The sequence below is a fragment of the Rhinolophus ferrumequinum genome, chromosome 2 (genome assembly GCF_004115265.2).
Source record: "Rhinolophus ferrumequinum isolate MPI-CBG mRhiFer1 chromosome 2, mRhiFer1_v1.p, whole genome shotgun sequence".
Lineage (NCBI taxonomy): Eukaryota > Metazoa > Chordata > Mammalia > Chiroptera > Rhinolophidae > Rhinolophus > Rhinolophus ferrumequinum.
Window position 1 is genome coordinate 71720657 of NC_046285.1, and position 14546 is coordinate 71735202.

Genomic DNA, 14546 nt, shown 5'->3' on the forward strand with positions numbered 1-14546 from the left:
AAAGTAACATTTTAAAATAAGAGGAAATCAAGCTCAAATTATTTTAAGTTTTGAAAAGGACAGTCCTATACATTTTTTGGGTAATGATGAAAACTCATTTACAAATTATGGGAGATGCTGGAAAGATCACCTCAGGTTCTAAGGAGGAGTTGTTTGTAAGTTTAGGGGAGGAGTGAGAGCTTCTCAAGAAACGTTTTTTTTTCCTGATTGAGGAAAGGTGTTACCACTGCTGTGTGACTATAGTGTGACCACAGTGTTACTTTTGCTGCTTTTGCTCTCTGACAGAAAAAGCGAGGCTCCCCTCCAAGTTGGGGAGGAGACGTGATGCTGTTTTTCTCACTCTGCTCACAGTTCTTCCTCGGTTTAAGGAATGACGACAAGACTAAAATAACAGTGAGCAACTATGGATTGCTGCAAGAACAACTATGTCACTCCATTGCGGAGTTAAGTTTCATACAAGCTGAGAGACACCCAATGGAAAGAAAAAAGTCATGGTTTTGTCTACAGAGAGATATAGGATATTTTAGGAACCATAATTAATGAAGTTTAGTTAATAAAATACTAAAAATATACACAGGTGTTTATTTCTTTAAACCTTGCTCAATACAAACAGCATGTTTAAATATAGTGTTTTTTAATGTTCAGATATATATATGCATATATATATACATATATATATATATTTCAATATCATATTTTGTAGAAAAGCAGGTTTCTTTCAATTCACTTACCTGCTATGCAGACTCTGACCAAAACTAAGAGACCTCAAGTGACCTCAAGTCAGGTGATCCAAATCGCAAGAATATTCTGTAAGGGAGCTGGGATTAGCAGACTCTTCAGTGGTGAATTTGCAGCCTAAATGTAAAATGACTAAAATGTAATCCCCTGACACAGAGGATGATGCTATGATTTTTTGTTGTTGTTCTGAGATACGAGCAGATACTTCAAAACCATAAGCTAGGTCCATTCTTTGCAATACCATCTCTTGAAAGCGGCTAGATAACAAAAAACCATACACTGCTCCCTTGCTTTCATGGACATTTGCTTTAGGAATCCAGCCACCTTGCTGTGAGGAAACCCAAATAAGCCTAGGCAGAGATATCACATTGGGAGCCACACAGAGGTGTTGGGGACAACTGAGCCCAGCGGAGGCCCTAAGCCACAGCCAGCCAGCCATACTGAGTGGAGACACCTCTAGATGATTCCAGCACCTAGCTAACCATTGAGTCTTCAGAAGCCACAGGCATTTGGAGCAGAAATGTGCTGTCCTTACCACGCACTGTCTGAACTAATGGACTCACAGAAACTATGAACTTAAAAAAAATTGTTGTTCTATCCCATCAAGTTTTCTTTTTTATTGCAGAAGGGGTAAATTATGCAACAGTCATGCAATAGTCAGTATCTTGGAGGTCCCCAGGTTAGAGACCCACTGTTATGGTCTCCAGAGAATAAATCTCCAATCTTCATCCAGGGTGGAGAAGAGGCAAGCACCAGTCATTTGGATTTGGGGAGAGGATCTCAGGATCTAACGGCTTCCTTAATGTACTTTCAGTCAATCTTGTTGTCTTTAATCACACACATACTCCCACTTGTAGGGGTCTTGGTGCCATCAAGTCCTGAGCCCTTTAAGGGATCTGCTATGTTGTTTTGTTTTGTTTTTTCCTCACTTTTTCCTTCTACCAGCTCAGGATTCAGCTTTCTCAGATCTGCTAAGGTCAGCTATCACTCATTCTTGTAGTTTCTCAACTTCCAAAAATGCATTGCTATAGTCTTCTCTTCGTTTCTTTTCCTTGAATTTATGCTTTAGAAAAACCATCTTATTGATGTGCTAGTGGGATTTTTTAAGGAAATGAAATTAAATGTTCATTTTAGCATCTCTGATTGGAATTTTACCTAGACTTTTTATTTTTATTTATTTTTAATTGAATTATAGTTGACATACAATATTATATTCATTTTAGGTGTACAACATAGCAATTTTATATTTTTATACATTACAAAATGATCATCGCAATATCTTTGCCCCGACTTTTTATATCACATCTGGATATATTGATTCCATCCCCTTTTGTTTATTTAATTAAAATAAATTACTCCAGAGTACTGGATACAAAAAGACTTGTGCTTTATTGGAAAACAGTAATGACAACAACATCAATAACAAAAACCTTTCCACTCCCTTTTTTTTTTTCCATTTCTCTGAGATTTGTCCAAATGCATGTGAGTCTGAGGGCTCCCCCTTTCTTTAGCTTCAATCCTCACCATCAAAAAACTTTTGTGCATGGTGTGTGTTGCATATTCGTAAGAAGCTATAAAAACACAGGCTGGTCCCTTAAGGAGAAGACAACCTGAAGATAGAAAGCAATGTAGAGAAAACACAATGAGTGTCAAAAAGCATGCCATGGTTGTAAATAAGTAGATTGGATGAAATATTTACAGAAGGAATGGGCTGAGAGTTGAGTACATCAGTAGGTGGTTTGGACCATGAAATCAAGAGAGTTTGAAGGTTTTGCTGTGGTCATAGCTGTTATCACTTTTTAGGACTGCTGACATGCCCCTCCCCACCCTTGCAGACAGCGCCTCAGAGGTCATTATTTGTGCTGTTGGAGTCTTCTGGAAATGGGAGAGTCCCCCTCTTGTTCTTTTTGCTTTGGAAGAAATGAAAACTGCTCCCTGCAGGACGCTCTTCTCTAACCTCTCAGCTCTGAGTCACAGGCTTTCTGTTCTCTGGTGCAGGTCTTCCACAGTGTTTCTGCTAATTTATTGCAAAAGGCTATGCAGAAAAACCGTCCATTACAAAATGAGTTCACTGTCACCTCCGCTCCCCCACTTCTTGATCTGCCAGTGTTGGACAGTCAGTCTGATATGGTGCTCCTACCATATGCTGACCCTTTCTAAACTCCAATTCTCAACATGGGAGTCTCTCTCTCTCTCTCACCAACCCACCCACCCACACACATTTAAAGAAAACATATACATATATATACATATATATGTGTGTATATATATATATAAAACACATATATGTTATATATATTATATATAACATGTATATATGTAATATATATTATATATAACATATATATGTATGTTATATATATAAACTCATATATATATATAAACTCATATATATATATTTATATATATATATAAAAGAGTTAAAAAGAGTTTTAAAAGAGTTAGAGCAGAACCCGGTGTGATTTTTCATGTATTCGCTCTACTCAATGTTCAAGCATCCTGTGATCATGTGAAAACCACATCTGTTCATTTATAAGTGTTTATTTACCTTAATAAATGTGAGGTAGGTAATCCTTAGAAGGACTACATGTGTTCAAGTACTTAGTTTTTTAAAGAATTTCTTTAAGTGTAACCTAAGCTAGTGTTACTTACTTTAAAAGTAGTGCATAGAAGCATTTTTGATAATTACATGCATCTGTGAACATATATTTATGCAAATGGTTTCATGTAGTTTAGAGTATTTATTTACTCAAAAGGCTAAGTTATTAAAGGAATGTAAAAATAGTTGGAAAATCAAAGAAGAAGTCCTTAAATATGTGGCAAATTGAATAAGAGAAAAAAAAGAAAGAAAGACGAAGAAGACGAAGAAGACTGGAGAAAAAGGTGTATCAGAAATGAAAAGGAGTGAAATTCCGTAAGACTCGTGAAACAGAAGCATCTGATGAGATAAGTAACAACCTATACTCAAGGTATAAGAACATAATAGCAAACATATCAGCTTTCTATAAACTTCAACAGAAAGTTTGATTGATTGATCTCACACACCACACATACTTTCATTTCCTCTGACACAAGTGTACTTCCCAAAGGCAGACAAGACTTTATGCATACTTCTATAGGAACTATTAACAAATCAAAAGGACAGATTTTGTCAAAGGCGCAGAATCTGCTTGTACCTCTGTTTTTAGTCACAGTTATACATTGTTCTCTCAATTAGTAATTCTTCCATTGAACCCATTCATTGTAGTATTGCTTACTACAAACTGAGATTTTACATCAAAACTGAGACAGTACATTAAAACAAAACTATTTCCTCTACCCTCATGACACTTCTGACATCAAATGTGCGAGGTTTTCCAGACTAAGTAATGTTCCTATTCTCAACAGAGTGAGTGCCCTACAATTTAACTCAATTTTGACACTAACTACCTAGAGTTAGCACAGACGCCACAAGTTAAGGACTCAGTACCACAGCGTGTGCCTCTACTTCAGAAGCCTTCACAAGTCCCAGCTTGTCATCTTCTGACTGACCAGCTATACATTGGAGATCCCCATGACCTCTACCTCTCAGGTTCAATGATTTGCTAAAATGGTTCACAGAACCCAGGAAAACAGTGTATGTCCCATTACCTATTTCTTACAAGGATATTTTAAAGAATGCAAATGAACAGCCCGATGAAGAGATACATAAGGAAAGGTCTGGAAGAGTCCTGAGTACAGGAACTTCTGTTCCTGTGAAATTTGAGGCACACCATCCTCCCGGCATGTGGGTGCATTCTTGTTCACCAACCCAGAAGCTCTCCACACCCCATTGTTTAGGGTATGTATGGAGGCTTCATTACATAGGCATGATTGATTAACTCATCGGCCAATGGTGAGTAACTAAATCACGTGCTTTTTCCCATCCAGATGGGATCATCTCTGTATTCCTGAGTTCTCTTTTTTTCCTTCCTCATCTCTCAAGTTCCCAGAATCCCAGTGAGGAATTCTGCATCACCTAAGAAGAACAATTTTGCATCATCAGAAACAGCCCTGGGCAGCACAGGAATCTTGGAACTCTAGTCCCAACTTTAGCATCAGCATTTGGAGCAGCTTTGATGAGAGCAGCTGCTCCACAGACATAAATGGATCATCCTCTGGCTTCACCCTGCTGGGGTTGACCAGGCCGGTATCCCAAACAGAAGCTCCATTCACTTCATCTCTCTTTCAGCTGCACAGGGTGGCAGAAACCCACCCTAGGCCATCGTTGAACCTGGGTAGGCTTGTTAATCAAAGTTTCTTCAGCTTCATCTAACAACAGGGGTGTGTTGAATAAAACTCCCAGGGTCAAGTGTTGGCTCTGCCTCCCTGAAGGAAAGCAGTGAAACAGGAAAGGCATCCAACCGAGATAAAAGCTAAGCTAACAAATGATAACATTTCCAAAACAAATCATTGGGCTTGAATGCCCTGGAATGAAACAGAAGAGGAAGGAGTGTCAGAGGAGAGCACAGGCTGAACCCAACCCCTGGTCAACAAAAGGCAGGGGGCTGACAGAAGACCTCGATATAAAATGCGTGTCTCTCTGACCAGTTTTTCCAAGAGCCCACCCTGCCTTATCATTCTGCTCTTCCTGTTTTCCCCATATTTCCTGTCTTCTTCACAAGATGCATGCTGAGAGGACATGCTAGATTGTCGTCCTGTGTTTCAAATTATTTTCACTGTTTTGTCTAAGAAAACAATCTATTGGAGAGAAACACAGAGCTGATTGAGAAGAAACAACCTCACCATTTTAGCATAGACAAGGAGTAGTGAGAAATGTGGACCAAATGTGACAATGAGAAGCTGTTTGATAGTAGAGCCAAAATCAAGCCCATGCCTCTAGGGTTGCACCCTTGCTCCTATACACTGGTCAAGCCTCCAATATAAATCACTGGTGATAAGACGTACATAGGTGATCTCTGAACCAGAGTGCTGAAGAAACACAGATGAGCCACTGGGGAGTGCTGCAGGAAGTCTTCTCATTTCATGATTTCTTGGTACCTTTTCTGTGCCAGATATTGTGCTAGATTGTGTCGACTTAAAAATAATATTGAATAGGTATTTGATCACCAAAAAGAATTTATTTGGGAAAAGGAAAAACACAAGGTTGCAGCCTAGCACATGCAGACATGGCAAGCCACATACATACACATTCTGGCCAGCATGCTAAGATGGAGGGGTATTTAAGGAAGGGAAAAAGGAAGTTAGAATCATAGCACTTTATTATAAACATAAAGTTCTTCCTGTAGGGTTCTTGCATGAACTTCCATAAACCCTAGCTCCTCCCACAGACCACCTCCCCACCCCACCCCTGCCTGATCATGTTTCCTTAAAGGTCCAGTTCATCTTTATCAGTTGGAAGAGGCGTCAAGATAAGCAATACACCATTGTGCCCCCCCCCCCAAAGGCATATCATCCAGCAGAGGAAATGGAAAAACAAGAAGATGTGACCCAGTCATTGAAGAGTTTCAACACGATTTTGTGACTGTCTTCATTAAAACTCTTTGCTTTCAAGGATGAACTTGAACTGGCCTTCAAGTGAGGATGGATTTTATTGGTGCTATATTACAGAAAAACCAAGTCTTGAAAGGGGCACTCATATAGTGAAATCTGAGTCAAATGGAATCAGAGACTTCAGTGCTTCTGAGAACTATTTTTTTTCCATCTCAAGCAATTGCATCCTTCTTTTGCTCTTTCTCTGTTGCTCTGCCTCTCTAGCAGAGTATTCGATAGCATTCAGCTACCAGAGAGAGACTATTTGTGTTCTTTCTTGAGTCCAAGTCTCAAAATGCTGGGAAGGGTGTCAATATTCATCATGATTTGTGTTCTTGCCTCTGACCAATCCATTGAGGTGAGGAAACTGATCCATATAAGAGCACAGAAGCGCCAGCGAAAACTTCACATTTACTCTCTTCACCTTGGTAATCGCCTCCAAGCTTCAGCTCCCTCACTTACTTGATTTCTCTTGGTTGTCTGGTTTTTTTGCTTTTGTCATAGAGTCTTGTATCCAGATTCTCCTTCTCTGCACAGATCATCCCAAATGATGAGGCATTTGAATGATCTATATGGTTTGAATCAGCTTCTCTACAAAGCATTGCCTCGATCTCTCACCTCAGCTCCATGAACACGAATCATAGGCTCATGATGTATACCCACCTGAGACGCCCAGATTCCAGGCACCCTTGCCTACATAGCGAAATTACGATGTCCAGCAAATGACCACATGGAGCTATTATATTAAGAAGGCTGGTAGAAATGTGGGTCTAAAGCCCAAAGGAGCGTGAGGATTGCTCCGATTTTGGAGAATCATCTGCCTGGAGATGACAGTTGAAGGTGTGGAAGTGTATATGATAGCCAAAGAAGAAAAATGGTGTGTGAGAAGAGAAAAGGACAAAAGAGAACCTGGAGTATCCTATGTATAAGGGATAGGCAAAGGATTAGAAGACTTCAAGGTTAGAGAAACAGAGAAGATGAAGAAAAGGGTAGGTTTTTGATTGACTGAAATGACCAACTTGTGTTACACTATAGGCAACTCTTAACTATCCAATGGTGAACAAGTGGTAGACTTTCCAGTTTCATTATTTTACCCTATTTTTCTATTTCTGGTCCTCTATTTCATTTCTTGATAACATTACCCCTTTGGGACTGGGAAAGCAGCATTTTGCTTCCAAGCACTAGGCCTGATAAAAAAGATTGACTGCAGTGGAGAATGGCTAAGATGTAAAGATTTTTATTTTCTTATTTATGGATTTTTATTCACCCCTCTAATAATGCATTAAAAATTTACATAATTCCAAAGTTGCTAGGATTCTAAGCAACAAAGTGACAGACTTCCAAATTTAAAAGACCAGGGCATGAAAGATTGCTTATTATTCTCTAGAAAGGTGTTTCAGTATAGGATATCCCTTTTTATGACATCCTGTTGTTCTTTTATTTACACACTTGGCGTTTTAACCAGAGCAGGAAATGAATAACTCTACTAAGAAAAAATATGTATGTGTTCATAATAGCATTCATTGCCTAACTGCTTTGGCCAAATTTCAAGCTTCTGAGTGTATGTCTAAGACAGTCATGTCCAGCAACTGTGAAAGGATACAACTATAAATTAACATAGTTATTGGAAGTTATAAGTGACTTAGATAAGTAGTTCCTCGCTCATCAATGATGTAAAATCTTCCCTAAGGTTTTGAAAATGAAATCTTGTGGGTCAGATTATGATTCTTTGTCAGGCAAGGTGCATGTCTTATGATGTGTGTTTAACAAGCAGCTCATACCAATTTTCTGCAAAAGCCATTCAACATTTGCTCCTGAAATTAACAATAATGGAAATTTTCCAGTGCCCTTCAAAAATTACTCTCTTTTTATACTTTGGATATTTATTACTTTCTTTTTATACTTTGGATAACGAGCCAACTGAATGAAATCAGAAGAGTCCTTCCAAAGAAGCAACACTTACAGTCAGTAGAAGTAGCAATTGTAGTAGTGGTAGTACCACTCTGGAGTATTGATACCAGTACCACACTTAGAGTAGCAATACCAGTATCACACTCAGTTGGGCACTTCAAATATTTAGTGGCAGGGATTATCGTGTTTGCACTGTATCAACCTTCACATATCCTACCAGTCTCCTACATATATCCATTCCTGTTTAAACCATATTTCCTATACTCTATCTTAGACATTCCCCTCCTGGTCCACACAAGGGCCCCCTTTTAAATGTGGGATTCAACTAGAACAAAGGGCAGCAGCAGGACTCACACGTTCTGAAGGCTCAATACTGCATTTCTTTTCTACACCAGTTTTGAGAGCAATCACTTCATTATTGACCTTGTTTACTAAAACACATTTTACAGAATGGTTTATGTACATCGTCACACTGCATTGAGAAAAATCTGTAAGTTGAAGGACGGGAGTTTTGGAAGCTGAGATAAACTTGAAGAAATGTTTCTCCCTGAAGAGCCATGGACAGAGAGAGAGAGGAATTGGGTGAAATAGCTTACTTACTAGTCTTAAGGATTAGGGGAAGGCAAAATGGATTAAGAAGTAGTAAGAAGCACAGTGGAGGAATTTGAATGCAAGATGGGATCACAAGTGAGATATGCGCAGAGAAGATGAGAACCAAACTCAAGCCACAATGAGATGGAATTTCCCAGAGTACCCCCTTTCACAATGGCCTATAAGTGTTTTGGGAGTAGGAAACGTGATTCATTAGATTAGGCTAGACAAGATATATTTAATTAAACATGTCAACAAAATCAGATGAAGCATTTATAGACTTCATCTTCATTGATGGTTTCTAAATGCCAAATAAAACCTTTGATCCTCAGTGAGGATGGTCATTAGTGCTACTCATAAATTATTTCCTGGTTTCATTCTCTGGCCATTGGATTTCTCTTCCCCTTTGAAGTCTGATGTGGTCATATGACTATCTTCAGCCAATGATTTGTGAATGGGAGCCTTGCAAGTCAATGTGCAGTTTGCCACATTTCCTTCTCATTGCTGAAATGACGAAAGCTTATGTCAATGTGATGCTTCTATTAGGTTGAGTCTCTGAGGGTTACCAGTGGGCTAAGCTCTTCTTCTGACCTGCTTTAGACATGTAGCATGGTTGAGAATTAGGATTACAAACTGGACAATTTTGAGAGTGAAAGGGACATTAGACACAATTCAAAACTCTATGGTCATCCTTGGGACACCTAAACTTGTGTTAAGCCACTGAGACTTGGGGATTGTTTTTTACTGCAGCATGACGTAGCCTATACTGATTGACAAATCAAAGCAGAGGTAAACAACTTACAGTAACCTATGTCAGGAAGGCCAACAGTAAACCATGCAGTCCTCACTAGAACTGCGCAAAGTTAGTAAGGATTGACCTCCAATGTCTAGGCCTAAGGTGAGGTCAGCTGTATTGCCACTGACAAGTGAGTGAACTTCTGGGATCCAGAGCTCTGGATTTCCAAGTGAAGGCTCTTCTCCTTCAGATCTTGCAAGGAAATACTTGCAGAAGAGATAGAAGGCAGCTGACATCAAAAAAGTGTTAGTATTGCCCAGAAAGGCAAACTCAGTCTTGCCTGTATGACCCTATGTGGCATTGCTTAAAATAGTCACCCTTTCTAGCATATGCAGGATGACTTTATTCCTTCTTTTGTGGTTAAATAGGAGAATGGGAAAGGGGATATAGGCTCTAACTATTACCATAATCAAAGCAGTAGATTCAAAACATCTTACTTCACAGTTACGCTCCAGCAGCAATGAGCACACCTAGCACCAAGATTTTGATTTCTAACACCATTCTTCAATGAAAGGAACCAAGATTCCTCAGAGAAACGGCTGATTCTAGGTCTAGGGTAGAGAAAATATAAGTTAATCTTGGAGCATCTCATAGTTCCAGAAAGTAAGAGAGTACTCAAAAAAACAAAAAAATGGGAGCAAGTCAAAGATACTTTGGAGCCAACTGAAAGAGCTCCCAATGGCCAAAGCTGGAACAATTTGAGCAATGAAATAAATAATACAGTATTGGATTATAACCAAAATATAAAATAAATATACATGAGTCATACTGATATAAATGATTGAATAAATAAATGAGAAAGAAGAGACAAATATTCCTTTCAGGAGAATTCATTAAATATTCATAGATACTCCCCATTTAGGAATTAATATCATAGTCTCCTGAGAGTGGGCTGGATTTAGTGACATGCTTCCAAAAGGTGAAGTATAGAAAGGGGAAAATAGTAACTTCATAGCGGCGAAACTCTATCTTACACTAGTGATGAAGGTTGGCATCAACTGTGATGTCACATGGATCACAAGTACCCTCCGAAGTGATGAGAAGGGCACTTCTCTGTTGTATTCTTTCCAGAAACCAAGTCGAAACATGAGTAAAAATGTTCAACAAAACCAGATTGGAAGATATTCTACAGTACTCTGCAGGACTGTCAAAGTCATGAAAAACAAGGAAAGACTGAGAAACTGTCAGAGATCAGAAGAAAATGGGGAGACACAACAACTAAATGCAGCGTAGTACCCTAGATTAGATACTGAAACAAAAGGAGGTCATAAATGAAATAACTCGTGAAATCTGGATAACATCTGCAGTTTAATGAATAGTTATGTATCAGTGATGATTTGTGTGTGTGTGTGTGTGTGTGTGTGTTAACATCTTTTTGTTTCTATGATCATTTCTTGATTGTGACAAATGTACCATACTGAGCGAGAAGTATACAGGAACTCTCTGTTGGTTATATTTGCAACTGCTTCCTACATTTTCAACTTTTCTATAAATCTAAAATTATTTACATCACGAGAAGAGACCTAAAATTATTCCAAAATAAAAATTCTACTGGAAAAAAAAAAAAAACAAACCCTCTTGGCAGCACACTGGCATCAGACATCCTCGTAAGCGACCCAGCTCTGGACCTCTTCAGGCCATGTTCCTTCTCAGAAGGCTGAGAACTGGCTCACACAGAGTCCGTGTCTTCCCTTCTTGACCACATTGCAGATACTGAAGACCCTGTAAATCCTTGCCCCCGTGTCTCCAAACCTGTGCAAGCCTCTTCTGAGCCTCCATCTTCTAAAGGGTGGGTTCTGTCATCACTTAGGCCCACCCAGGCCTTGGTGGTGGCCAAGGTAGTGTGGAAAGAACTTGGGCAGGACAGCTGGTGTGTCTACATGCAGGAGGCTCCCTGTGGGGTGAAATAGAGCAAGGGTATGGGAAAGGAAAGGGGGTGGGCTATCAGCATGGATTGCGAGCCAGGGGCTAGCCATCATGTTCTGGGGAGGAACTCAGAGGAGTCCAAGAATTCTAAAGTGGAGCCTGGCCTCCCAGGTCTTTATAAAAACATATTTGTGAGAGTAGGAAGACAGACTATATTAATTTATTGGTCTCTTATCTTGATGTAAAATAACTAGGTATTTAGTCACATGATGTTGAGTCTCCATTGGTATCTTGCTTGGGCCCTGTGTGTACCAGGGTGGGAAAGCCCATGGGCCAGTGACACTCTGGCCCTCTTAGAGTGTCACTCCCTGTGACACTACCTGTACCCACTAGAAGTGGCGCTAATGGCTTGTTGCCCTCTCACCTCTGCTCTGCAGCAATTATATTGTAGTAAAGGGTCCAGAAGCCCAGTTTAATAAGCAGAAGGCTGAGCACAGCCATCTCAGGATGGACATCATTATCTGTGTACCCCTACACCCTGTCCCAGGGCAGGAAATGTTATCTAAGTGGAGATAAAGGATATCTGGCTTTCCATACAGAAAGCCCACATGTCAGACTATATGTGGCTGGCTTTAAACATGAGGAGAAAGACACAAAAGGGTCATAGTTGGAGTCTGTAGGGGGAAAATGGCCCAGATCATTGCCAAAGTTTTAGGAAGGAACAGGCATAGTTCTGCAACTGGAGGAGTGTGTGCATACTCATATGTGTGTAGTGAACGGGTGGGAAACAGGTTTCTACCAGTCCATCCAGAAGTCAAACCTACCTTCGTTCAGAATAAGGCACCAGGCCCTCCCCCTCTGTATAGGTTCTGCTCCGAAACTCAGGAAAAAGCATCTGGAATCACTGTTTGCCTCACTTTCACCTGCTCTTAAGAAACTCAGAATATGCCAGAGCTCTTTTGTGGCTGGCAGCTTTTTATATATTTGTATTAATATAAATAATAAACAAATAAGTATAATACAATTTAAAATAAATATGTAAGTATAAAAATATATAAACATGTACTTGTCTATATATGAGCTACACACACACACACACACACACACACACACACACACACACACACACGTGCGCGCACAGGAAGCCTGGAGAAGACACCTGGCCTACCTAACATACCTGTAGCCCAGGCAGAACCACATTTCCAGCTCCCAGCTCCCCGTGTTCCCCACCTCCCACCCTCACTCCCCCTCATGCCCACCCCCACATTACCACTAAGGGGAGAGGGTGCCTGTGCTTCCAGTGGTGGGATGTTTATTCTCTGAGGTGGTTTGAAGCCCCTAATTGATCCTGTTTTTCGTTTCTCCCGTTGTCCTCCTGCCCACTGACCCCAGAGCAAGAGGGAAATAGTGACATTCAGAAAAGGCGTCTTTTTTCTCTAACACTGTAGTGCTCTCCCAGGTCCCACTTCCACCTTCATACCCATCGCCTCCACCCTCATGCACCTCCTGCCCAGGGATTCTGACTCACTTGGTCCAGGCTAAGGTGTCGTCTAGGCACGAGAAGTTTGAAAGCTCCCCATGTGATTCCAATGCACAGCCAAGGTCAAGAGAATCGGGGCTCTCACAGCAACTCCTACCTCCCCTTACCAGGCCTGGGAAGAGGTTTTGAGTGTTAGGCTAACCTCTCCCAACTTTTCTTGCCACTGAAACTTCATTCAGGCGAAAGATATCCTTGGGCATCTTTTCAGCAGTATTGGACAAGTCTATGGTGCTACTATGGACACAATAATAGTGAACTTGGACTTAATGGAATGTCAGTGGGCCCATAATATGCTCTCTTCCCTTGTTTGCTATTAGTACCATTTCTGGCACAGATAAAAATCAAAATAAAAATAGCTTACCTACTCTGATGTCTAGAACGTAAATACCTAAATCATTTCTTTATTTAAAAACACATAACCCCAGGCAATTTGGATCAAGACTAACAAAATATTTAAGAAAGCTTTTAAATTGTATAATTATAATATGTATTCTTAATCACTATTAGTCTTTTCATTTGTACAGTGGTCTTTTGCATATGAATCTGAAGGTACTCAGCAACGTTTTCCCCAGAAAGGATATAAGGAACCCTGAAGTGTGGCCTGAGCTCTCTGGAATCCTCATCCTGATCACCTGCCCTTGGGCCAGAGCACGTACCGTCCCAGGGGGAGCTCTGCAACCTCTCAGAGAGCCTCAGTGCTGATGCAGCCAGCCCAGCATCATGGACTGGCTGCTGGGCCTCGGCCGTCACAGGACTATACGTTTTCTATTCAGGGGAAGACGAGGAGGAGTAACCCAGAAGAGGATTTGAAAAAGAAAATGAGTTGGAAAGTCACCGATAATAGTCTCTGCCTCTTCATGGGAACAAACAAAGTTCATCTGAAAGGATAAAACAAATAAGAGCTGGCCTGGTAGATGACAACGAAGAGATCAGGAGTCATTGCAATCAGAATAGCAGACTACCCAAAAAGCTGGTTTTCCCTTTGCAACAGCATTTGCTCTTTGATTCGCGTGAGGCCGAGAAACAAGCCGTTTTCTACTTCCCTGGTGACAAGTCAATACTTTTGTTCCTAAGAATGACTGCTTTCATCTTTTTCTTTTACCTAAACGAAGTTCTTAATTGATTAGTGTTTAACAATGTAAAACGTTCCATCAGAAGTGTCGCGAGAACTTCTCATTCAGCTCAGTACAATATATGCTCAGGAATGTTTTGCTGACCTTGGAAGTCACTCCCTGGCACAAACACCCTTTGCACCAGTCAGAGCCTGACCTTTTCTTGGCACAGACGACCAACGAAGATTCTCACAGAAACCTTCTGACGGGAGAAGGTTTTAAGCAGTGCTAAACGCTTGACATAAATCCTCAAAACAACTCTGGACGTTGTAACTATTTCCATTTCACAGATTGGCCGGCAAATGAATAAAGGCAAAGGGAAAAGCAAAGGGTCGTGAACACAGCACATCCCCGTCATAGGAAAATAGATGGGTTAGGTGTTCAACAGAACTTTAATAAATCTGTTTCAGTTTGAATTATCCTTTTAGGGAGGGAGGTCCGATACCTGCAAAACGTGCTTGTGCACCCCAATCACTTCAGC